General features: G+C 42.7%; 1 protein-coding gene across 6 annotated transcripts in view; it reads right to left on the reverse strand.

The window, feature by feature from the left end:
- Positions 1-27281, reverse strand: part of FBXO42 (F-box protein 42) — a 104969-nt gene that overhangs the window by 66609 nt on the left and 11079 nt on the right. The window lies entirely within an intron of this gene.

A 27281-nucleotide genomic window follows, 5' to 3' on the forward strand; every position in this document is an offset into this window, starting at 1 on the left:
TTTTATTAAATAAAAACAAGAAATAGAACCGAAATTTGGAGCCAAAACTCCAAACTTTTTAACGAAATAGTCCCCTTTACCTATATAATCAGACACACTCGCACATTGCGTCCTTATAAACTATTTGATTTTCATGACAGAAGATACCACTCAGCTTGCCCAAATAGTGCCAGAAATTAAAAGAAAAAGCTTTCTATTAGTGAAGGTCTTTCAGCCTGTCACTATTTCCATTATTGTCCATCATTATTTGTACAGTTCCTAACTCCCATCAAATACAATTCAAAAGCTTCATTTAGAGATCAGTTGTGTAAATAAAGATTGACTTTAAAATATGTTTAGAAGTAGGAGGCGTTTGCTCCTGATACAGTTAGAGCTATATTCAAATTAATGTTAATTCTACTGCAGGATAAGCTAATAAAATGTTTCAGAAATCTGTGTTAGCTTTAAAAATATTAAAGTTATGTTTAAAACCAAATTTACACAAGTTAAGAGGGAAGGTACTGTACACCTGGGGTCGGGCTTGGGTTATGGGGGATTGCAAGTATCGGTTACAAGGTTCCCAAGGTACATACATATCACAACCAGCACCGATCCAGATTGAGATGTGGGAGTTTTTAAAGCATCAGTGGATAAGTGGGCTCAGGTATGCCACCCATGGAATGTATTAAGAGTCCAAGTAAGTAGAGAATAAGTACATGGGTGGGGTGCATCCCTTGTTTCGTCAGGGAAGGAAGTGGGTTATTTCCCTGGTCGGCATTCTCAGTTACTCGACCTGGTACTGGCGGTGTCCCATGACACCAACAGCCTCTCACTTTTATCTCAGCCACACGAACAATTCTCTCTTGCGTACGCTAGAACAATGGAGTCTCATATTTGAAAAAATAGAGCTCCGGTTTGTAGAATACGAGGCAAGTCATCACTTAATCTACTTGTTACATTTACTGCAGAGCTTCAGATAGAAAAGTACTGACTTGATAATTTACTTAGATGGCTTACAAGTCACTAGAGTTTAAACAAATAAACAACTAAAAGGTTATTTCAATACCACCTGTGTCCAGCTGTCTATCCACAGCAGGTATGGAGAAGAAAACAGCAGGCAAAGTAGGGGTTTATGGCCCTTCAGGCCTCTTTGTCAGTATCTCCAGCTATTTAGATATGACTAAAAGTAATAGGATAATACAGTGACAATAATGCTAGACTAGGCAGCGCTCGAAGCCTTAAACCAATTGCTGCAGGCAATCTGCCAACCAATGTGGTACACAAGCTTCTGTCTTCATTAAGACCATCCTAGTCATTTTAAAAACATCAAACCCCATTTCCCAGGAGAATGACTAATCCCATTTTAGTGGAAGAGTTGTGGTAATTTGAGTTTACACATACACAGCTGCCAGGTTAAGGCATCAGTGGGATGGGTTGTGCTGCAGCTGCTCCATAATTACATGCTCATTGCTAGTTCAAACCAGCTTTTAAAGTTCATTCCAATCATACCATAATGAAGAGCAATATCTCTCCATGCTCCCAGGGTAGGGGTTTTTTATTTAAGTAACAAATTTCCCTTTATGTATAGATATATTTTAAACAATATGCTAAATTATAAACATTGACTTGCAAGTGATACAAAGTTCATCAATCTTTTTCAGCTCTTCCAACAAACTGATCAACCTAAGACAACTTTGCTGGATTATCAAGGAACATCTGAAGGCTCCTAGAGCCAGGAACTAGACACTCATTCAGAACACTGCTACCACGTTGCACAGATTCAAGAAAGATTGGGATGGGACGATAATCTGAAGGGAAACTAGCAGTTCATTTTCTCCCCAGACCTGACCTTTACATCAGACCTTAACATAGCAAGCAGTAAGTTAGGAGACTATTATCTCAAATAAATTTGTTAGTCTCTAAGGTGCCACAAGTACTCCTTTTCTTATTATCTTTATGTAGCCACTCGAGTGAGTAGTCTGCCAATAATATGACTAGAGCATGAAGGAGTCCAATTTACAACATGAGATGGACTTGGGAGCATCCCACTTGGTAGCTGGCTCCTAACAAGCCTCTCCAAGCCTCCTACTCCACCAATGAAGGAGAAACTCCAAAGTCAAGTGGTCTTGACTAGCTCAAGAAGCTAACAACCTAGAATAGCATTTAACAAAGGCACCCAATGAGAAGAGAAACTTTGAACAACTTTTTGTTCTGTTGAGGGCTAAGGAAACATTTTCCAGTTGCCAGAACATAGTTACTCTTCTCAAATAAAGACTCTTGATCTAATATCTGATTAATAGAGAATGTAATATGGAAGCGGAGAGATCACTGGCTGGAAGAGTAGCAGGTAAAATCTAGGTAAAATCAACAAGTAAAGAGTTTTCTAAACAATGAGCTTAAGGATTAAAACTTTAGCTGACAGGATATTTAACTCTGTGGGTAATATATACTTCAGAGGTATAATATTTAGTTAATTTAATGTGATTTATATTATAAACAAAGTTAACAACAAAATATCAAGAGACTCAGATCTCCCCTACTGAAGAGAGTTTGAAGTCAGAATTATCACAAACATTCCAACATTTATGTTAATTGGAGAAGGGTCATCTATGGTGGAAAATTTTAAGAATAAGTGAACTCAGCGATGGTATAAATAATCTCATGAGCCGCAATATTATAAAGATGTTTGATAAGATTACGTACAGATTAGTTCTCAAGAGAAACCCCCCTCCAGCAGGGAACTAAAATGCCAATAAAGGAAGTATAACCCAGACACTCACTACCAGAGGGGACCAGGCAACAATGGGAAATGCACAGATACAGAAACAGGATAAGAAACAAGCAGGTGTTAAATATTGTTATGTTTTAATAGAAAGATTAATAAAAATGTCGGCTCAATTAAAAAATTTACAGTAAATCAGACTCCAGATCAGGTACAGCAATATAGATGCTTAAAAAAGGAAAAGCAGTATTTGTTGGAGTTTTAAAATTGCTATATGATAGGAACTATCTAAAATGTCATGTTTAAAGAGGCACAAATGTAATGGAGGCCTGGCTAAGAGGGCTCACTGCTTTTAACCAATGGTAATATAATAGACAAGAACAGACCTGAATTCATGGGCGAGTTTATTAATGTCATGACTGTTACTGTTAAAGGGGTGAACAATCCAACAAAAAGGAAAAGGGTATTCTGCTCACTGAAAAAGGATTTCCCCAGTATCTTCAGGAAACACATTTGAAGAAAAATGATAATACCTAAATACTTCTTGGACGCAGTCATTGTCTCTCTCCAGGGTAATCTAACAGAAGAGAGGTGGCAATACTCTTCGCTAAACACTTCCCTTTTGTTGTTTCTGCACAACTCAGAGACAGAGGGCAGATATATTTTAATTAAGGGGTCCTTGAAAGGTAAACTTCTCACATTAGCCAATGTGTATATTCTCAATCAGGGAGAGCTTTGTTTTGGGTTTTTGTTTTTTTTTAGGGTTTTAAGAAGTTTTAGGGAAAGGGACTTTATTCTAGGGGAGATTTTAATGAGATGCTTAACCCCACTCTGGATCAATCAAATGGACACAGCAGGTGATCAGGAGGAGGAAGAGCAAATTTGTTGCATCACAAACAAAAAGAGGATCTCATGGGCATCTGGTGGTAAATGAATCCAGATGTCAGGGTCTACACATTCTTCTACTCATGGATCTTATTCCAGGATAGATGTGATTTTTATTTCTAGGACCTTGGCTAATTTGGTCAAAAAAGCTGATCTGGAAGTTATTACTTGGTCTGACAAGTCCCTGCATAATATATTAGATTAAAAGACTGAGACCTGCTCTGCACTACACAGTTAAATCAATGTAAGGCAGCTTACGTCGACCTAATTGTGGATGTGTCTACACTAAAATTTTGCTCCTACGGATATAACTGCCCTGCTAGGCTGACTTATAACTCCATCTCCACGAGCAGGAAAAAGTCAAGGTTGATGTAATTCGGTCTACAGTGTGTCAGTGTAGACGCTGTTGCTTATGTTGATGATTACTGGCTTTCAGGGGCTGTCCCACAATGCCCCCACACTGACAGTACAATTGATACAAGCACTCCTGGTGAGTACGCACACCTCTGACGCAAGCAGCAAAATGTAGACACATGTAAGTGGCTGTATGCTGATGAAAGTTAGGTCGACTTAATTTTGTAGTGTAGATATGGCCTGAGACAGTGAAAAAACAAAGGGCCTGGTGGTTGAATATAGCTTTGTGATAGGACTCCCTCAGAATTCAAAAGCTGAAGGAAATTTTTCAGATATATAGAACAAAATTATATGGAAGAGATCAAAAATGTTCTCTGGGGTGCTGAAAAGGCAGTAATGAGGAGGATCCTTATAATTGAAGCATTATATCTCAAAAGGATAAGAGCTCTTGAAAGAGTTTGGTTAAAGAACTTTCTGTTTTGCAAGGTAGACATGAATCTACAGGTACTAAAGGAGTGTATAGAAAAAAATATGATAAGAGGGAAGATTCACCTGTTACAAACATGTAAGACTAAGCAAACAGATATATCAAATTATGAAAAGGACAATAAAGATATGTTTTTAGCCAGAAAAATTAACAAATAATCAGCCATCCATCCTGGTTAGAAATAAAAAGGCATTAAACAGATCACTAAAACGTTTTCCAATCTTTGTACCCTTCAGAACATCCAAAGCCTAAATTTATAGACATTTGAGAAGAGTGAAACTACTTTCACTGCCAGAGGAAGGTCTTGATAGGTAAATTACTGCTAAGGAAGTTGAAGTTGTAATTGAGAATTTAAAATCCAATAAAGCACCAGGTCCTGATGGGTTTTCTGGGGAGTATTACAGAGCGCTAAAGCAAGTGCTGGTCCCTGTTATAACTGAATTGTTCAGTGGTCTATTGCAAGGAAACAAGATTCCAGATTCCTAAAAAGAGGCAAAAATTGTGGTCGCTCCTGAAGGAAGAGATCTTACCAACTGCACAACATACAGACCTATTCCTAATTAACATGGATGTTAAAACTTATGCCAAGAACTTAGCAAGCAAACTGAAAATCATATTGTCCAAATGTGTTCACCCTGACCAATCTGAGTTTGCTGCTGGCAGGCATTTATCTGGTAATAGCAGATGAACTCTGAATTTGATCTGTAATGTTAATTCTAGTAATCTTCTTGAGTGATGCTTCCTTTGGATGCTGAGAAAGCCTTTGAATGACTGGAATGGGAGTACCTCAGGCAGAATTTGGTATGGTTTGGTTTTGGAAATAAGTTTTATAGGGACATATCAGCTCTTTATACTCAACCCTGAGTTTCTGCTGTGGTTAGTGGTCATTAATCCCCTTTTAATTTATGTAACAGTAAGGGACAGGGTTGCCCATTATGCCCCCGTTTGTTTTGGCAATAGAGCCATTTGCAATAAATGTGAAAAACTGCCCCTTGGTAAAGGGTATCAAATCACTTTCTGAATTAGAACACAAAATAGCTCTGTATGCTGATGATGACTTCTTATATTTTCAGGATCCAGAAGACTCAATTAAAAATTACAGAACAATTGACTTTGAAATTTAGGCAGGTATCAGGTTTCAAAATAAATGATAAATCTGAAATTTTAGAAATTAATATTCCCAAAAAGATCAAAAACGGTGCTCAGCTCCATGAATTTAAATGGGAAAAGGAATCTTTAAAATATTTAGAAATACTCACTGTGGAGAAAACATTTTTAAGGCAAATTACCCTCCACTGTGGAATAAATAAAAAAAGACCTGGAGAAATTGACCAAATATAACATTTCTTGGTTAGGTAGAGTAGCCTTGGTTAAGGTTGAGTGTCCTCTCAAAGTTATTATTTTTGTTTCAGTGCACCCCCGACATGACATTAAGAACATGGCAGGATGTGCTATTAAAATTTGTCCTGAAACATAAAAGAAACAGGGTGAACCTGAAAGTTCTGTATAACCTAAAAAGTAAGCTTTCCCTAATTTGATTTATTATGCATCACGATTAAAATGTGATCAACGGGGTTAATGACAGACCACTCAAACAGAACAGGAGCCTAAATATAACTATTTTTAATAATTATTGGGTTAAAAAGAAATTTAGATCAAAAATAAAAAAAATCACCCACTCACACACCTGGCAGCTTTGGACAGTTTTTTTTTTTTTTTTAAATTCTTGTCGATCAAGGCCCTTTCACTGATATTGCCTAAAAATAAATTCCTGGTTATTAAAGTACCTATTTGTTACAGGTAAAAGCTGAAATTACACAATGCAGACGGCTGTTCGTGGGTCCTGATTTGAAATCATACCAAGAGATATGTAATATAAACTATATAAAGATCTTGTATTTTCAGTATTTACAAGTCAAACATTTTATTGTGAACTCTGGCTACAAGTCAGCTCTATCTAGACCTTTAACCACATTTGAGGAGTTGACCCAGGAACAAGTTGGAACAAAAGGTTTAATTTCTAAAATATATACAATTCTGATTGAAAAATGTTGAGAAGAAAAGCAGATGAAAAGATGAGAGAGGGATTTGGACAAATTATATGGAAAAGTGGGTCTCTATATGGGAAAGGAGATATACATCCTCAATTTGGGTAGCTCAAGGAAATGTATAAATTACTGCGTACGTGGCTTGAACTCCACTTAAGAGCCATAATATTTTTGCTACTATGGAGGCTCTCCACTGGAGGGTTTGCGGGGATATAGGAACATGTGGTGGTTGCATCCAGGAGTTAAGACAGTTTTTGGAGGAAATTATTAAAGAGAGACATCTTCTGACAAAATACTGGATTGCTAGCATTCCCCAGTTTGCTTACTTAATGCTCCAGTGAAGGATCTGCATTTTAAACAATGTGAGAAGGTTTATTTTATCTTTAACAATTAGACTTTATATTGCACATTATTGGAAATATGTGATTCCTCCTCCTATGGATTGTGGTATTATAAAATATGGACTGTCCTTGTCATGGAAAAGCTTTCACACCAAGTACGTACACAAGAAGAGTGCCAAAAGAGGATAGCTGTTTTGAAATTTGGTCATCCTTTTTAGTGCACTCAGAAGAGGAGAGCTCCCCCACCAGTAAGCAGGAATCCTTAGCCAAGTTCTTTGAGTATTCACCTGATCCTGAATAAGTTAGTTACATACCACGTATGATAACATTTCATTGTAATTTGTCACTTTAGATAAGCTATTACCAGCAGGAGAGTGGGTTTGTGGCGAGGGGGGGGAGGGGAGGTTGAGAAAACCTGGATTTGTGCTGGAAATGGCCCAACTTGATTATCATACACATTGTAAGGAGAGTGATCACTTTAGATAAAGTTTTTTCAGAGTAACAGCCGTGTTAGTCTGTATTCGCAAAAAGAAAAGGAGTACTTGTGGCACCTTAGAGACTAACCAATTTATTTGAGCATGAGCTTTCGTGAGCTACAGCTCACTTCATCGGATGCATACCGTGGAAACTGCAGCAGACTTTATATATACACAGAGAATATGAAACAATACCTCTTCCCACCCCACTGTCCTGCTGGTAATAGCTTATCTAAAGTGATCATCAGGTGGGCCATTTCCAGCACAAATCCAGGTTTTCTCACCCTCCACCCCCCCACACAAATTCACTCTCCTGCTGGTGATAGCCCATCCAAAGAGACAACTCTTTACACAATGTGCATGACAATCAAGTTGGGCTATTTCCTGCACAAATCCAGGTTCTCTCACATCCCCCCCACCCCCATACACACACAAACTCACTCTCCTGCTGGTAATAGCTCATCCAAACTGACCACTCTCCAAGTCCAGCAGGAGAGTGAGTTTGTGTGTGTATGGGGGTGGGGGGATGTGAGAAAACCTGGATTTGTGCAGGAAATAGCCCAACTTGTTTATCATGCACATTGTGTAAAGAGTTGTCACTTTGGATGGGCTATCACCAGGAGAGTGAATTTGTGTGGGGGGGTGGAGGGTGAGAAAACCTGGATTTGTGCTGGAAATGGCCCACCTGATGATCACTTTAGATAAGCTATTACCAGCAGGACAGTGGGGTGGGAAGAGGTATTGTTTCATATTCTCTGTGTATATATAAAGTCTGCTGCAGCTTCCACAGTATGCATGCGATGAAGTGAGCTGTAGCTCACGAAAGCTCATGCTCAAATAAATTGGTTAGTCTCTAAGGTGCCACAAGTACTCCTTTTCTTTTTGCGAATACAGACTAACACGGCTGTTGCTCTGAAATTGTAATTTAACTTACTGTAACTTAAGTGGGTTTTTTTTGTTTTTTTGTTTTTTTTAAAGATAGATAACTTTCCTACAGCTGGAAACTGGGGAATACATTAATCCTGTTATTTAGAACAAGTCCAGATTGAGAATTACAGGAGTATGGAAGGTATCTTTACTTAAAGACACAAATACATCAGCATAAGTGGAAATCATAATGTACACACACAAGAAGACTAAATTAAGAATGCATGGGCAACTTCAATTTGGGCGTTACCTGACCGCTCAGCTTTGCAACCTTTATGTTCTTTTCACATATATTTAGATTACATTAAAAACTAAGTTACAGCTATTTTGATGTCTGTTGTCTATATAAAATATTAATGTCATTTAGAGTTAGTGACTTGCAATAATACTGACTGATAATTTTGGATGAATATTGATGTTCCTGGATTTCACAGGAGGGAAAGTACAGCCATTTTGTAAGAGTGAGAGAAACGACTGGGGATGGGAATCAGAAATAGGGTATTTTTCACCTATTGAATTCAGCAAAAAGAAAAGGAGTACTTGTGGCACCTTAGAGACTAACCAAATTTATTTGAGCATGAGCTTTCGTGAGCTACAGCTCACTTCATCGGATGCATACTGTGGAAAGTATAGAAGATCTTTTTATACACACAAAGCATGAAAAAATGGGTGTTTACCACTACAAAAGGTTTTCTCTCCCCCCACCCCACTCTCCTGCTGGTAATAGCTTATCTAAAGTGATCACTCTCCTTACAACGTGTATGATAATCAAGTTGGGCCATTTCCAGCACAAATCCAGGGTTTAACAAGAACGTCGGGGGGGGGGGGGACGACAAGGGGAAATAGGTTACCTTGCATAATGACTTAGCCACTCCCAATCTCTATTCAAGCCTAAGTTAATTGTATCCAATTTGCAAATGAATTCCAATTCAGTCTCTCGCTGGAGTCTGGTTTTGAAGTTTTTTTGATGTAATATCGCAACTTTCATGTCTGTAATCGCATGACCAGAGAGATTGAAGTGTTCTCCGACTGGTTTATGTATGTTATAATTCTTGACATCTGATTTGTGTCCATTTATTCTTTTACGTAGAGACTGTCCAGTTTGACCCAATGTACATGGCAGAGGGGCATTGCTGGCACATGATGGCATATATCACATTGGTGGATGTGCAGGTGAACGAGCCTCATAGTGTGGCTGATGTTATTAGGCCCTGTGATGGTGTCCCCTGAATAGATATGTGGGCACAGTTGGCAACGGGCTTTGTTGCAAGGATAGGTTTCTGGGTTAGTGGTTCTGTTGTGTGGTATGTGGTTGCTGGGGAGTATTTGCTTCAGGTTGGGGGGCTGTCTGTAGGCAAGGACTGGCCTGTCTCCCAAGATTTGTGAGAGTGTTGGGTCATCCTTCAGGATAGGTTGTAGATCCTTGATAATGCGTTGGAGGGGTTTTAGTTGGAGGCTGAAGGTGACAGCTAGTGGCGTTCTGTTATTTTCTTTGTTAGGCCTGTCCTGTAGTAGGTGACTTCTGGGAACTCTTCTGGCTCTATCAATCTGTTTCTTCACTTCCGCAGGTGGGTATCGTAGTTGTAAGAATGCTTGATAGAGATCTTATAGTTGTTTGTCTCTGTCTGAGGGATTGGAGCAAATGCGGTTGTATCACAGAGCTTGGCTGTAGACAATGGATCGTGTGGTGTGGTCAGGGTGAAAGCTGGAGGCATGTAGGTAGGAATAGCGGTCAGTAGGTTTCCGGTATAGGGTGGTGTTTACGTGACCATCGTTTATTAGCACTGTAGTGTCCAGGAAGTGGATCTCTTGTGTGGACTGGACCAGGCTGAGGTTGATGGTGGGATGGAAATTGTTGAAATCATGGTGGAATTCCTCAAGGGCTTCTTTTCCATGGGTCCAGATGATGAAGAGGTCATCAATATAGCGCGAGTAGGGGCGTTAGGGGACGAGAGCTGAGGAAGCGTTGTTCTAAGTCAGATATAAAAATGTGGCATACTGTGGGGCCACGCGGGTACCCATAGGAGTGCCGCTGATTTGAAGGTATACATTGTCCCCAAATGTAAAATAGTTATGAGTAAGGACAAAGTCACAAAGTTCAGCCACCAGGTTAGCCATGACATTATCGGGGATAGTGTTCTTGACTGCTTGTAGTCCATCTTTGTGTGGAATGTTGGTGTAGAGGGCTTCTACATCCATAGTGGCCAGGATGGTGTTATCAGGAAGATCACCGATGGATTGTAGTTTCCTCAGGAAGGAGGAGAGTGATCACTTTAGATAAGCTATTACCAACAGGAGAGTAGGTTTGCGGGGGTGGGTGGGGGGGAAACCTGGATTTGTGCTGGAAATGGCCCAACTTGATCATCATACACATTGTAAGGAGAGTGATCACTTTAGATAAGCTATTACCAGCAGGAGAGTGGGGTGGGGGGAGAGAAAACCTTTTGTAGTGGTATACACCCATTTTTTCATGCTTTGTGTGTATAAAAAGATCTTCTATACTTTCATCGGATGCATACTGTGGAAGTGAGCTGTAGCTCACAAAAGCTTATGCTCAAATAAATCGGTTAGTCGCTAAGGTGCCACAAGTACTCCTTTTCTTTTTGCAAATACAGACTAACACGGCTGTTACTCTGAAACCTATTGAATTCAGATTGACTGTACTCAAGTAGATCAACATTTAAAAAACCACCCCCGTTGCTGAAACAAAGCATGGAAGAATTCAACCTCCACCGAATTCTCTCCTGGGATCAATTAAGTGAAAAATGGGATAGCTGGACCACTATGGAATTAACCAATACAATCCTTGCAGGTGACCAATGCGTGTGTCTAGTTTACATTATTTGTATATATGCATGTCATCTTTCAAAGGTCAGAAATTTCACACAGCACATTCTCCTACACATGCATGATGAGTGTTGCCAGGTGACCAAATAAGAGTAATTTTCACGATTAGTCCTGAAACACAGCAGCTTATTTTTACCAACAAACTGGTATAGAAACAGAATCAACAAACAAAGAAGCCATGGAACTTGCCGGGTGAATAGAAGTAGACAAGAAAAGTTCTGTATAGCTTTTAGGAACACGCATGGATTGTACATTTTAAACAGAACTGCTCTGCTTTTATTAGGCAGAGCCATGCAAAATTCTAGGAGAGCTAGTCTAAATTATATGGGCTGTCAAAATCTTTGAAATAAAGTTTAAAATATATAATCAAATTTACAGACTGCTAAAAGCTACAGTTATTATATCATCTGATGCTCTCAAATCTTCTAGCGTCTTTACTCCCTAATATAGCAAATGTTATGACAAAGAATGCCTGGAACCAGAATGATTTGACATAACTGCTGTTACTATCAGCAAACTGCATGCTACTTAGACAAGAACAGATAAAAACATACACCTGCCTCCAAAATTTAACAAATGCAAACCTAGAAATCAACAGTAATGGAGTACACAAGGGTATTCATGTCTCTCAGATATCTACCTTTGTCCTTCATGTCTATTTCTGGCTAGTAGATGTATGGTAAAACATTTTTAGTTGTTGAGAGGACCGTGCCAAATGAAGGTTCACTTCTCCTTCCAGGACCCACTGCAACAGTTACCCAGTGCACTATGGCTAACGGAACCCAAGTCTAAACGCAAGGGGAAGAGACTCAATAGCTAGACCAAGACTATGGAATAACCTGCCCAAGGGGATCAGGAAGAGTCCTTGCCATCTTCCCATCAAGCTGCATAATTTACCTCTTTCATAAAGCATTACCCCAAAATACAAAGATATAAAACATGCAACATTTTGTTCTAAAAAAGCAATCAATGATCCAGTGGGAGAGCAGAACAGAGAAATGCCTGTCCTGTTTGGAGGGATCCCTGTTTTCTATTATTTATATACAGTGCCTAGATACCATGAAGGGTGCTTCAGAAACAGATTAAAAGTGGTGTGTGTTTACACAAACTACTCCTAGGAGAAGTGGAAAAGGCCCTGGAGCCCATATACCATTAGCTAATACCAGTCTTCATGTTTTATCACAATATTTGTCGTAACAGATCAGATATCTGGTCCATTTAAAACCCTTCCATGCTAGTTTAAGTTATCCAAACTGCTGTTTTGTGACCAAGATCCCTAACACTGTTTGAAGCAAAACCCTATCAGAGAGAGTAGCAAAGTCGGAGCACTTCTGACACTCTAGTTAGGGACACTGCACCTCTGAGATGTAGTTTATCCTGCTCTCAGCTTCTTGCATTATCGTCCTAGCCAGGGGGTACAGAGCTCTTGGTGTCACATTTATAAAGTTCTACACAAATCTGCTTCTCTATTTAAGGATACCACCCACATTGCAATTAGTTCTTAAACTCTACCATACACATTTTCAGCACAGGTTCTATTCAGAGAATCTTTCTTTACATTGGGCATGGTTATAGAGTATCCATTTCAGATTACCAGGTTTCCAGCAATTAACCCAACGTATTCACAATTTTTATATGTATAATTTTAAAATTCTCCTGGCTTGCAAAAGGGGATAAAATTCATGAACCAAAAGTGACGTAATATATTTCACTATTTAGGTCTTCTCTACACTGCGAAGTTGTTGACAAAACTTTTGTCTTTCATGGGGACTTAAGAAAGCCGCCTGCCCTCCCCCAAAGACAAACCTTTTGCTGACGCAAGTGGCAGTGTGAAAGCAGCTTTGTCAGCAGGAGCGCTCTCCTGCCCACAAAGCTAAAACCGCTCGTGGGGCTGGAAGTATTTTTTTGGCTAAAGTGCAGAGAAAGTACTGAAAAAGAGCGTTTACACACGCTGACTTTTAGCGACAAGGCTGTGTCAACACAGCCTTGTCACTAAAACTGCGTGGTGTAGACAAGCCCTTAGTCCACTTTCAGTATGTATGTCACTTTATCCTTCTCTCTCCCTTTCAGCTGTTATATGAAACACACCTGATGCCCAATCTGACTTCCTGTGCACCCACAACCAGCTACTCTAGTCCTCTGTATAACAATGATGCTCTCCCCCACTCCATCTCATGTCTGCCTACAACATCTATCAGGCTGCAGTGAGGCACTCCATTTCCCCTAAACAGGTGTTCTGGTGCCCTCTCTATATAGGCTAAAAACTCAGGAAGTATAATCCTAGCAAATCTTTCCAAACAGGGAGCAAGCGCAGTCAGCAAGTTCAGTCTTTGGCACAGGCCAGAAAAATAGCTGCAAATAGCAGCGTGGAGAAACTAAAAGCAAGTTGTCCAGACACTTTAGAGCATGCAGCACTGCAGAGTTAGCCTGAGTGATCAGCATCTGGGTTAGCCTAGTTCAAGTGTCAACAGCTCCACTTGTTCCGTTCTCATTTCCTGCACCCTTTTTCCCCAAATGAACCAGTTAATCTGTTCTAATACTAAAATTTTCACAATTTAGTTTACACTTGACTACATAAAGAGTGTCCTCATACCATGTATGAAGAAAGTGTATATAAAGATGAACTGTATGATATTGACTAGCACAGGAGAAAGTGCTTCTAACTAGTCTGGCTACTAAGCACCAAGTTCCAGTGAATGCATTCCTTGAACATTTATATTTAACATTAATTGTCATCTGTGTAATCTTGAAATTCTCTATGGAAAAAATCACAGGAAGTGGACTAAAAGGAAGTTGAAACTGGTGGTGCGCTGGTATTACAGGATTCAACATGGAAACAATGGAAGTCCTATTTACTCTCCAAGCAGAAATCAAAGAAACCAACCTAACAACCCCAGCCAGGGATGTATTAGAGCCTGCTGTGTAAAATCATGTCACATTAGAAATAGTTGGATTCATTCCACTTTGCTAGTTTATGGTTTTCTAAACATTTTAGTTTCACAGATAATATTCCTCTAAGCCTTTCCACTGTTATTTTTCTCACACACATGCACACACACACCCCCAAATTAGTAATACACTCCTTCAACTCCACAAACACAAAAATCTGCGGACAAATAATTCTACACAACTTGATTTGTTACTATCAGAAAAATCTGTGTACCCGAGCAGTGTTTTACACTGGGTAGGGAGTGGCTACCATAAGACTGTTGTAGGATTACAGTCCATTCCACCTACCTTGGGGTGGGACGGGGGACGGAGAAACGCTTTTGCTATGATCCACTCCAGAAGATTTATTACAGAGAAACAAAACTGAAAATAAGAACCTGTTATTCAGGGAAAAAGGATTCTAGAAAACAGCACCAGCGTCCCAGGCCAGTGACTCTGCCACTAAATTGCTTGATGACTTTGTCCAAGTCAGATCACCTATCTGTGCATCAGCGTCCCCATCTCTAACATGCAACAGTGATGCCTACCTTCATAAAGCACTTGACATTTGCAGATGAGAGTACTATCTAGGTAAGGAAGTATTTATTTCTACTTCTGAGTTAAGAAAGAACAGATCATCTTCCCCTTATGAATTATTCCATATGATTCTTGTTTTATTTTGAACTTAAGTTTTCCAACAGTTCAAAGCAGGGCTTCCTGGATAATAGAGGACTTGCTCCCAGACATCACTGATCAGCAAATCTAGCACTTTGAGTGTCCACTATTTACATTATAAAGTAGGCTTCAGTTTAGCTAAGCTGTAAATATTAATTTGTGCAGCATTAATACTCAAGATCAAGAGCTCATCTATACTGAAGTCAAATGATGGCACCACATCAAAAATATACAGTCAAGTCTTCATTTACCCACAACATGTAGACAGACTGGAGCCCAGTTTTACTCTAACAACTTATCACATAATAGGACTGCTCTGAAGCATCCTTTAATTTTTCACCGGATGTATATTCTCCTATTTCATTTTCTGAGAGAAGTGTTTTTATTCCAAAGCAGCATGAACATTTCAAAACATTTACCAACTAGCTCCAAAACCCCACCAAAAAGAAAATCCAAACACTTAAAATAACAGATAAATAAATGAACAAATTCATGTAATAAAATTCAAGTCAGGCTAGTGATAATCAAATTTGTTTGATTGTCCCCAAAAGCTGTGTCACTGCAACTGTCAATATATTTTATAACTGCTTTTGGCATTTTATAGGGTTTCATTTTTTCCTGCCCTCCCTTCCCAGATACATTTGAAATAGAACTTGCTTGTTTTAGGAATCTGCTGAAGTGACCATTCACTGCTGTGTAACAAAAACAGTGGGGAAGCTAGATGTAAGCAAAAAAAATTACTGTTTTGATCTTAGACTTGTCTTGAAATCTGATGAGAACCACCACAGATTGTTAAATTGCTTATATATAAATATTAAAACATTCCTGACACAGTTGCCTGGTATCCCTAGCTAATCTCTCTGGCGAGCACCCACCTCCAGGTCTTCGGCCTCAAGCCTTTACCTCACTAGGGTGGCATCCTGCAATTCTTCCAATCAGACTGGATCCTGGGCTACAGCACCCATTTACTAACTCTGCTGCCTTAGCAGGCCCAGCTGGGTTTGGTACCTGCAGCAGACTTCCCTTCAGGAGCTGCGACCAGTGGGTGAATATACAGTGACTCAGTCCAGCAGTGTTTCTAAGCAGATCTTGCCCGCACCCCCCCGCACTCTCACATCCCCTGGGCAGCAGGCTAAGGGAGAGGGATCTGGGCAGCAGCAGCATGGAGGAACTGCCCAGGACTGGTGCAAGGATGTTTTGCGCCTTAGGCAAAACTTCCCCCTTGCACCCCCCCCCCGCAGCAGCTCCCCACCGCCCCCCTCCGCCCTGAAGCACACACCCCCCCCCCCCCCGCAGCAGCTCCCCGCCACCCTGAGGCACACACACACACACACACCCCCCTCGGCCCAGGAAGTCATGCAGCAACTCCCCACCCCAGCTCACCTCTGCTCCACCTCCTCTCCGAGCACGCGGCAGGCAGCACCAATCAGCCATTTGGCATGCAAGCCTGGGAGGGAGAAAAGCAGAGCGGGGCGGCACGCTCAGAGGAGGCAGCGAAGCAGAGGTGAGCTGGGGCTGGGAGTGGTTCCCCTGTGCGCCACCTCCCCGCGCCCCCCCCCCCCGTTACTTGCTGCTGGCGGCCCTCCCCGCGACCCCCTGCCCCAGCTCACCTCCACTCCACCACCTCCCTGGAGCGCACTTTTGGCTGCCCCCAACCACTTGGCACCCTAGGCGACCGCCTAGTTCGCCTAGTGGTTGCACTGGCCCTGGAAGTGCCTCCAAGCCACACACCGGCTGCTGACTGTCCACTCCCTGGCCCTTGCTGCTTCCTTCACACTGCTGCTGCCAGCTGGAGCACACTCCCCAAGCAATGGGAACTGAGAGCAGGAGACGGGTAGCTGTAGCAATGCAGAGGAAATGGCCAGAGCCAGCAAGCAGACAGTCAGCAGTCTTGTAGCAATCACAACCCATCCATGGGGAGAGAGGAGCCAGCTGGGGCTGCAGGAGGGGGTAGGGCTGAGAGAGCAAAAGCAATGGGGCTGGGAAGAGCGAAGCAGGGAGCTGGGGTGGGGGAGCGGATGGGTACCCAAAAAGGACAAAATGGAGTAGGTGGGTCACCTTAGCAAAAAGTTTGGGAACCACTACAGTACAGCTTCTTCAAAACAATGTATCTACAGGAATGCAGCATTCAGAGAGAGGATTAAGACAAAAGGCCTACATGTCTTACCTAAAGCTTAGCATTTCCCTCAAAGCGAAGGCAGGCCTAATGTATCCCCAGGTAAGTCTACACTAGAAAATTAAATCAACTTAATTATGCTGACATACAGCCACCACAGTCATTGAATCTTTTTTTTCATGTCCACACTATGCTCCCTCTGTGGGCAGTGCACGTCCTCACCAGGAGCATTTCCATCATGTAACTGACAGCGTGGAGCAGTGCGGGGCTCTGGGCTGTGAGCCCTGGGTGGCTCAATCTACACTGACACAGTGGATTTATTAGGTTGGTGTAGTGAGTGACTCATATCAGCGGGCGCAAAATTGTAGCATAGACACTTATAGAGTTAAGTTGACGTAAGCTCCCCCACCTCAACCTAACTCTGTAGTGTAGGCCAGGCTTTAGGCCTGGTCTACATTTAAAATTTACAAAAAGAAAAGGAGTACTTGTGGCACCTTAGAGACTAACCAATTTATTTGAGCATGAGCTTTCGTGAGCTACAGCTCACTTCATCGGATGCATACTGTGGAAACTGCAGCAGAAGTCACGGTATGCATCCGATGAAGTGAGCTGTAGCTCACGAAAGCTCATGCTCAAATAAATTGGTTAGTCTCTAAGGTGCCACAAGTACTCCTTTTCTTTTTGCGAATACAGACTAACACGGCTGTTACTCTGAAACCTGTCATTTAAAATTTAGGTCAGCATAGCTGTATCACTCAGGGATGTAAAACAAATCCACACCACAGAGCAACCCGTAGCTATGCCAACCTACTCACTAGCGACAAAGCTAGAGCCACAGAAGAATGTTTCCATCAACCTAGCCGCAACCACTCAGAGAGATGGTGTTCCTACAGCAGTGGTCACCAACCCGTCGATCCTAGAGGATCTCCCAGTCAATCACAATCTCCAGCAGCGCAGTGTGGCTGTGGCTAAGGCAGACTCCCTGCCTACCCTGGCCCCACACTCCTCCCGTGGCCAGTGCAGCCCTGTCGCCCCAGGGGTCTCCCTCTGCACACTGCTCCTGCCTGCGAGCACTGCCCACTGCAGCTCCCATTGGGCAGGAGAGCTGTAGCGGGCAGTGCTTGCAGAGAGGGGTAGCACGCAGAGCCACATGCCCCTTCTCTCCCCCCGGGGCTGCAGGGGCGCTATGGCCCCTTCTGGGAGTGGTGTGGGGCCGGGGTATGCAGGGAGCCTGCCTCAGCCTCGCTGCGCCCACCGGGAGCCGCTGGAGGTAAGTGCTGCCGGCAGGAGGCCGCATCCTAACCCCTATCCCTGAAGCCCCTCCTGAAGCCAGCACCCCACACCCCCTTCTGCACCCCAAGCCCCACCCTGAACCTCCTCCCAGAGTCAGCACCCCAAACCCCCTCCTGCATCCCAAACCCCAAGCCTGACCCCCCCCTTCCAGAGCCACTCTGTACCCCCTCCTGCACCCCAACACACTGCACCCCAACCCACCCTAAGGCCCCTCCCAGAGCTAGCACCACTTACCCCCTCCTACACCCCAACCCCTTGCCCCAGCCCTGACCCCCTCCCAGAGCCTGCACTCCCTCCCATACCCCAACACTCTGCCCCAGCCCAGAGCCCCCTCCTGCTCCCAAACTCCCTGCCCCAGGCTCAGCCCAGAGCCTCTTCCCACACTGCAGACCCCTTGGCCGCAGCCCAAACTCCTGCCCCAGCCTGATGAAAGTGAGTGAGGGTGGGGGAGAAGAGTGAGTGGGGCAGGGCTTTGGGGAAGGGGGCGGGGGTAGATCTTGGGTTGCCCTTCGATTCAAAAAGTGATCTTGGGCGTAAAAAGGTTGGAGACCACTGTCCTACAGTGAAGGGAAAAATGTCCATCACTTCAGACTGCATCAACACCATGGGGCTGTGGCTCCATAGCTGTACTGCTGCCGTCCCAGTAGTGTAGACATGGCCTTAGTCAGCATTTACTGAGACACTCCAGTAGTTTAGACAATTGTTAACCTACCTTAAAAACACTTATCCAACGGGAGGGGTTCTTCAGATTCTAAGTCTTGGGGGTTGATTTTGTTATTTTTTTCCCCCTTAAAGAAATCACCTCTAACAGAAAAGAAAATTCTCAAGTGACATTTTTTGTTGGATTTGCAGATTGTTTCATGCTCTCGCTAACAGCTAATGCTATCTGCCCACAGCTGCACTACCAAGGATACTGGTGGAAACAAGAACCACGGGAGTCATTTCAGTTCCAGTAAGAGACAAGAGTGGAAAATGAACGTTTGCCAAATGGAAAAAAACGCAATGGGTAGGTAAATAAAAATGGCTGGCTTCTATGCACTTAGCCATGTCCTTCCAAAGATCACCATGTCAGAGGGGGAACGTTCAAGCTGTGGTATTGGGGCAATGCATGTGCTGACGACCAGTCACCGGACAGGTCCCATATTCAGAGCTTCTGACCTGCGCTACAAGTACTGTTTTTTCTTTGAACCAGCCCCCTGGAAGATCACACCATCGTCTCATACAAAATAGGAAACAAAGTGTGGCAGCACGGAACTGAAGAAAAATGCTAAGGCATAAAACAAAGCAAGATAATCAAGCCTCGCCAAGCCTATCCCAGTGCCACTAGCACCACCAATACCCCAAAAACCAAAGGAGGTATCCAAGCTTCACTTGTTTTTCTTACTGCTAAAATGGGCAAATCCTATTTCCTCAGTAAAAATTATGGTAGAAAAGCTATTTACAAAAACAGATTGTACAGAATGTCAAGTCCATGCAGTCAGGTGAAGAGCACTGAACGTACATGACAGAACTCAAGGAATAAGTTAGCAATTCTAAGACACTACTTGTTTTAAGCACTAAGTGACAGGTGGAGAATAGCAGGGAGAGAACAGATATTTAAGAGTGTCAGGGATCTTGGGGTGGATGGAGAGGCAGGGAAGAGATCCTGTAATGTGTGTGTAAATATTTAAATCAATTCTTGAATTGCTGGTGCTCAATGATAAAGGAAAACCACTTCCCTTGGGGAGATTCTAGAATTCTTTTGCAAAATCCAGTTAATTCGCAAGGGAAGAGTAGCGCTAAAATTGTAATTAAAGTAAATGTCAGTAACAGGTTAAGAAACACCTGACATAACTTGTGCTGGAAACAAAATCCTACTCTTTTCCTGACCTTAGTCCAGCAGCAGAGTAGGAAAAAGGAAGAGGGATTTGGTCATTACACTGCTGTACCTAGCAAATCGGATGAATTATCTTTGCAGAAAAATGTTTCTATAAAGCACTGGAACATCCAGACTAAAAAAAAATGTGCATCTGGGCAATGAGCTTTGGGGACCAGAATGATGTGCAACATCCCTTGTCTGCAGAGACATAAAATGGCTGCATAGGATTGAGTCAGACTGAGGCACTGGAAGATGTTTTCAGTAAGCTTTTTCTCAACACCACTAGCTCTGAGAGGACAGTCAGGAGTCCTTGGAAGTGAGGTTTGAAGTTGAGCTTTTCCCCCTAACTGCTTTTCAAAAGGATACCCAAAGAAAGAAATCTAAAACCTTGAGAATGAAATAAACATTTGCATAGATTCCTGCTGTTTCACATGTGTAAAACTCAAATGTATGCAATAGCAATGATTTTCCATAAGTAGTTCTTTCCTGTTGAACATGTTAAAACCCGTACAGTATTACTATACATAAAGGACACCAGATACAAGCCTGTAAAAACCTATTTCAATTACACAGAGTCCAGTACTATGTGTTGTTATAAATGAAAGAATCATAGGACTGGAAGGGACCTCGAGAGGTCATCTAGTCCAGTCCCCTGCATCCACGGCAGGACTGAATATTATCAATTCTAGGCCATCCTTGACAGGTGTTTGTCTGACCTGCTATTAAAAATCTCCAATCATGGAGATTCCACAACCTTCCTAGGCAATTTATTCCCATGCTTAACCACCCTGAGAGTTAGGAAGTTTTTCCTAATGTCCAACCTAAACCACCCTTACTGCAATTAAACCCATTGCTACTTGTCCTGTCCTCAGAGGTTAACAAGAACAATTTTTCTCATGCCTTTTTGTAAAAATCTTTTATGTACTTGAAAACTGTTATATTACCCACTCAGTCTTCTCTTCTCCAGACTAAACAAACCCAATTTTTTCAAATCTTCCGTCATAGGTCATGTTTTCCAGACCTTTAATCATTTTTGCTGCTCTTCTCCAGACTTTATCCAGTTTGTCCACATCTTTCCTGAAATGTGGCATCCAGAACTGGATACAATACTCCAGTTGAGGCCTAATCATAGAATCATAGAATATCAGGGTTGGAAGGGACCCCTGAAGGTCATCTAGTCCAACCCCCTGCTCGAAGCAGGACCAATTCCCAGTTAAATCATCCCAGCCAGGGCTTTGTCAAGCCTGACCTTAAAAACCTCTAAGGAAGGAGATTCTACCACCTCCCTAGGTAACGCATTCCAGTGTTTCACCACCCTCTTAGTGAAAAAGTTTTTCCTAATATCCAATCTAAACCTCCCCCACTGCAACTTGAGAAGGTTACTCCTCGTTCTGTCATCTGCTACCATTGAGAACAGTCTAGAGCCATCCTCTCTGGAACCCCCTTTCAGGTAGTTGAAAGCAGCTATCAAATCCCCCCTCATTCTTCTCTTCTGCAGGCTAAACAATCCCAGCTCCCTCAGCCTCTCCTCATAACTCATGTGTTCCAGACCCCTAATCATTTTTGTTGCCCTTTGCTGGACTCTCTCCAATTTATCCACATCCTTCTTGTAGTGTGGGGCCCAAAACTGGACACAGTACTCCAGATGAGGCCTCACCAATGTCGAATAGAGGGGAACGATCACGTCCCTCGATCTGCTCGCTATGCCCCTACTTATACATCCCAAAATGCCATTGGCCTTCTTGGCAACAAGGGCACACTGCTGACTCATATCCAGCTTCTCGTCCACTGTCACCCCTAGGTCCTTTTCCGCAGAACTGCTGCCTAGCCATTCGGTCCCTAGTCTGTAGCTGTGCATTGGGTTCTTCCGTCCTAAGTGCAGGACCCTGCACTTATCCTTATTGAACCTCATCAGATTTCTTTTGGCCCAATCCTCCAATTTGTCTAGGTCCTTCTGTATCCTATCCCTCCCCTCCAGCGTATCTACCACTCCTCCCAGTTTAGTATCATCCACAAATTTGCTGAGAGTGCAATCCACACCATCCTCCAGATCATTTATGAAGATATTGAACAAAACCGGCCCCAGGACCGACCCTTGGGGCACTCCACTTGATACCGGCTGCCAACTAGACATGGAGCCATTGATCACTACCCGTTGAGTCCGACAATCTAGCCAGCTTTCTACCCACCTTATAGTGCATTCATCCAGCCCATAATTCCTTAACTTGCTGACAAGAATACTGTGGGAGACCGTGTCAAAAGCTTTGCTAAAGTCAAGAAACAATACATCTACTGCTTTCCCTTCATCCACAGAACCAGTAATCTCATCATAAAAGGCGATTAGATTAGTCAGGCATGACCTTTCCTTGGTGAATCCATGCTGGCTGTTCCTGATCACTTTCCTCTCATGCAAGTGCTTCAGGATTGATTCTTTGAGGACCTGCTCCATGATTTTTCCAGGGACTGAGGTGAGGCTGACTGGCCTGTAGTTCCCAGGATCCTCCTTCTTCCCTTTTTTAAAGATTGGCACTACATTAGCCTTTTTCCAGTCATCCGGGACATCCCCGGTTTGCCGCGAGTTTTCAAAGATAATGGCCAATGGCTCAGCAATCACAGCCGCCAATTCCTTCAGCACTCTCGGATGCAACTCGTCCGGCCCCATGGACTTGTGCTCGTCCAGCTTTTCTAAATAGTCCCTAACCACCTCTATCTCCACAGAGGGCTGGCCATCTCTTCCCCATTTTGTGATGCCCAGCACAGCAGTCTGGGAGCTGACCTTGTTAGTGAAAACAGAGGCAAAAAAAGCATTGAGTACATTAGCTTTTTCCACATCCTCTGTCACTAGGTTGCCTCCCTCATTCAGTAAGGGGCCCACACTTTCCTTGGCTTTCTTCTTGTTGCCAACATACCTGAAGAAACCCTTCTTGTTACTCTTAACATCTCTGGCTAGCTGCAGCTCCAGGTGCGATTTGGCCCTCCTGATTTCATTCCTACATGCCCGAGCAATATTTTTATACTCTTCCCTGGTCATATATCCAACCTTACACTTCTTGTAAGCTTCTTTTTTATGTTTAAGATCCGCTAGGATTTCACCATTAAGCCAAGCTGGTCGCCTGCCATATTTACTATTCTTTCGACTCATTGGGATGGTTTGTCCCTGCAACCTCAACAGGGATTCCTTGAAATACAGTCAGCTCTCCTGGACTCCTTTCCCCTTCAAGTTAGTCCCCCAGGGGATCCTGGCCATCCGTTCCCTGAGGGAGTCGAAGTCTGCTTTCCTGAAGTCCAGGGTCCGTATCCTGCTGCTTACTTTTCTTCCCTGCGTCAGGATCCTGAACTCAACCGACTCATGGTCACTGCCTCCCAGATTCCCATCCACTTTTGCTTCCCCCACTAATTCTACCCGGTTTGTGAGCAGCAGGTCAAGAAAAGCGCCCCCCCTAGTTGGCTCCTCTAGCACTTGCGCCAGGAAATTGTCCCCTACGCTCTCCAAAAACTTCCTGGATTGTCTATGTGCCGCTGTATTGCTCTCCCAGCAGATATCAGGAAAATTAAAGTCACCCATGAGAATCAGGGCATGCGATCTAGTAGCTTCCGTGAGCTGCCGGAAGAAAGCCTCATCTACCTCATCCCCCTGGTCTGGTGGTCTATAGCAGACTCCCACCACTACATCACTCTTGTTGCACACACTTCTAAACTTAATCCAGAGACACTCAGGTTTTTCTGCAGTTTCGTACCGGAGCTCTGAGCAGTCATACTGCTCCCTTACATACAGTGCTACTCCCCCACCTTTTCTGCCCTGCCTGTCCTTCCTGAACAGTTTATAACCATCCATGACAGTACTCCAGTCATGTGAGTTATCCCACCAAGTCTCTGTTATTCCGATCACGTCATAGTTCCTTGACATCACCAGGACCTCCAGTTCTCCCTGCTTGTTTCCAAGGCTTTGTGCATTTGTATATAAGCACTTGAGATAACCTGTTGATCGCCCCTCATTCCCAGTATGAGGCAGGAGCCCTCCCCTCACAGACATTCCTGCCTGTGCTTCCTCCCGGTATCCCGCTTTCCCACTTACCTCAGGGCTTTGGTCTCCTTCCCCCGGTGAACCTAGATATTCTATCCAGACTGACTGAGCCAAATATAAATTAAGCTTGGAATTGGCACAAACTGTGTAATCTGGATTAATTAAAAAAAGGACATTCAAGTAATTTAGACACAAATTTGACCCTATTTTGAAACGGTTCTAATCTAGTGGACTAATTCTCTGGAGTCTTGTGGGCACATGCTGCAGATTAACTCCATATGTGAACAATTTATTCTGGAATAAGTGCTCCTGTTTAACTTCAACACCTTGAAAGTTAATCAGGAACAACTCCATGTGCAGACAAGACTTAAGTATCTCAATTTGTTTTTTAAATGTGTTGCTCTTGATGAGACTGAGAAGACACTTTTCAGAGTAGCAGCCATGTTAGTCTGTATCTGCAAAAAGAAAAGGAGGACTTGTGGCACCTTAGAGACTAACCAATTTAATTGAGCATAAGCTTTCGTGAGCTACAGCTCACTTCATCGGATGCATGCACTGTACTGGCTACTCCACTGCACGCATCCGATGAAGTGAGCTGTAGCTCACAAAACCTTATGCTGAAATAAATTGGTTAGTCTCTATGGTGCCACAAGTACTCCTTTTCTTTTTGAGAAGAACACTGTTATTCTAGTGGAAAGTACACAGGAAACGTTTTTGCTCCTGTGCTCCCTCTGCTGGCTCTGAATCAGCTGTTAACTACTTTTAGAGCTGTGCTTTCCTAGGGGGAAAAGAAAATTGGTTGATTTCAGCTCCATCCGAAGTAAAAAGGCAAGTGCATGCTTGTCAAATGAAAAAAGGGGGAAAGGACACAAATTAACAAAGAGATGGCTTTCAGGCTTCAGAATGTATTGGAAGATTTAAGATAAGTAGACTTTTTTCCAATCCTAATGTAAGTTGAGCACAAAGTACAATGCTTTTATCTTGACGGTGGTACAGAGTCTGTACAGAACAAATTTTGGAATGTCAGCAAGAATTTGGGTGTCTTTCCAAAAGTGCCTAAAATGAATCATTACCAAGAACCCAGTTTGCATTTGATAAAGGCTACAAGACATGTCACAGTTAGATATTTCAAATAAATACAGCCCAACTCCTTTCTCAGGATATTGGATTGCAGAGCATGTGAAGTTGTACTAGTAAATTAAAATTAAATCCACTGTTTAGAGGACAACTCTCAAGGTTACTATGCAGGACTGTTCCTCTTTGTGGTGTCTGAAATTATTTTTTAACCTACAAAGACCACTAAACCTAATCAACTTGTTTATAGGTTTAGGTGCATAAAATCAAGCCTACAGTTATGTCATGAGGGAGACATGCTATACTTCTAGAACCAGTAGAGCTGTGTGTGTACTACTAATACGAGTCATAAAACAGAGGCCATGTTCGCAGATTTTTATTAGACTAAATGATTCAGTGTAGTCTTAAAAGACAATATCTCTATATTTGACCAATTAATATACTTTTTGCAGGGATAATTACATTGAAAATTTGTTTTTGCTGAAGAAAAACAAGAACTGTGGAGTTGATTTAAAGCAACCAAGGTATATTCGCTGGTAGATACGCTGGAGGGCAGGGATAGGATACAGAAGGACCTAGACAAATTGGAGGATTGGGCCAAAAGAAATCTGATGAGGTTCAATAAGGATAAGTGCAGGGTCCTGCACTTAGGACGGAAGAACCCAATGCACAGCTACAGACTAGGGACCGAATGGCTAGGCAGCAGTTCTGTGGAAAAGGACCTAGGGGTGACAGTGGACGAGAAGCTGGATATGAGTCAGCAGTGTGCCCTTGTTGCCAAGAAGGCCAATGGCATTTTGGGATGTATAAGTAGGGGCATAGCCAGCAGATCGAGGGACGTGATCGTTCCCCTCTATTCGACATTGGTGAGGCCTCATCTGGAGTACTGTGTCCAGTTTTGGGCCCCACACTACAAGAAGGATGTGGATAAATTGGAGAGAGTCCAGCGAAGGGCAACAAAAATGATTAGGGGTCTGGAACACATGAGTTATGAGGAGAGGCTGAGGGAGCTGGGATTGTTTAGTCTGCAGAAGAGAAGAATGAGGGGGGATTTGATAGCTGCTTTCAACTACCTGAAAGGGGGTACCAGAGAGGATGGCTCTAGACTGTTCTCAATGGTAGCAGATGACAGAACGAGGAGTAATGGTCTCAAGTTGCAGTGGGCGAGGTTTAGATTGGATATTAGGAAAAACTTTTTCACTAAGAGGGTGGTGAAACACTGGAATGCGTTACCTAGGGAGGTGGTAGAATCTCCTTCCTTAGAGGTTTTTAAGGTCAGGCTTGACAAAGCCCTGGCTGGGATGATTTAACTGGGAATTGGTCCTGCTTCGAGCAGGGGGTTGGACTAGATGACCTTCTGGGGTCCCTTCCAACCCTCATATTCTATGATTCTATTCAAGGCTGCTTTTTCCAGCTACGCTGCAGTAGACATCACTTGTAGCATATTAATCTTATTTTTTTACTATAATAAAGGATTATTTTCCTGTACTACTTCTACCACTTGATCAATATGAACCATTGGTTTCAGAGTAGCAGCCGTGTTAGTCTGTATTCGCAAAAAGAAAAGGAGTACTTGTGGCACCTTAGAGACTAACCAATTTGAGCATAAGCTTTCATAAGCTACAGCTCACTTCATCCGATTAAGTGAGCTAAGCTTATGCTCAAATAAATATGAACCATTGTTTCCAATACAAACTATGAAACAGGTACTCACATGACTGAGACCTAGGTTTGAGAGACTCCTCTGTCCTACCCCTTGTAGCCATTATATTACTCTTCAGTGACCCTCCCAGCCCCAGATGCACAAAGCCAAATTGTGCATCAGAGAGAGCATCGACTAAGTGACAATGATCAGCAGCAAGGGATGGGAGATGAAGGTGAAAATTCTCCACAATAAGCAAAGACATGCATTTTCAAAGTTTACTTTTTGGAATTCAGGTTTAACAATCAGGTGAACTAACGCATTTGGGGATTTTATGCAAAAGGTGCTAGTTTCTTCAAGGAGCTAAACACACACACACGCTAATTGAGAGATATCATGCAGGAGTAACAATACCTGAGCCATACTGTTAATTTAGGATCTTCCCTAATTTTTTAAACATGTGCAAATGCTGTCTGATCCTCAAATGGCCATCTGAAGACTATTTATATTTAAGCTAGCCAACAACTAACACATAGCACAGGTAAAATGGCAACTGACCACATGGGAATTTTTATTTATTTTGAGAAATGTTTTTGGATTTAATC

Source organism: Lepidochelys kempii, chromosome 18 (genome assembly GCF_965140285.1).
Source record: "Lepidochelys kempii isolate rLepKem1 chromosome 18, rLepKem1.hap1, whole genome shotgun sequence".
Classification (NCBI taxonomy): Eukaryota; Metazoa; Chordata; order Testudines; family Cheloniidae; genus Lepidochelys; species Lepidochelys kempii.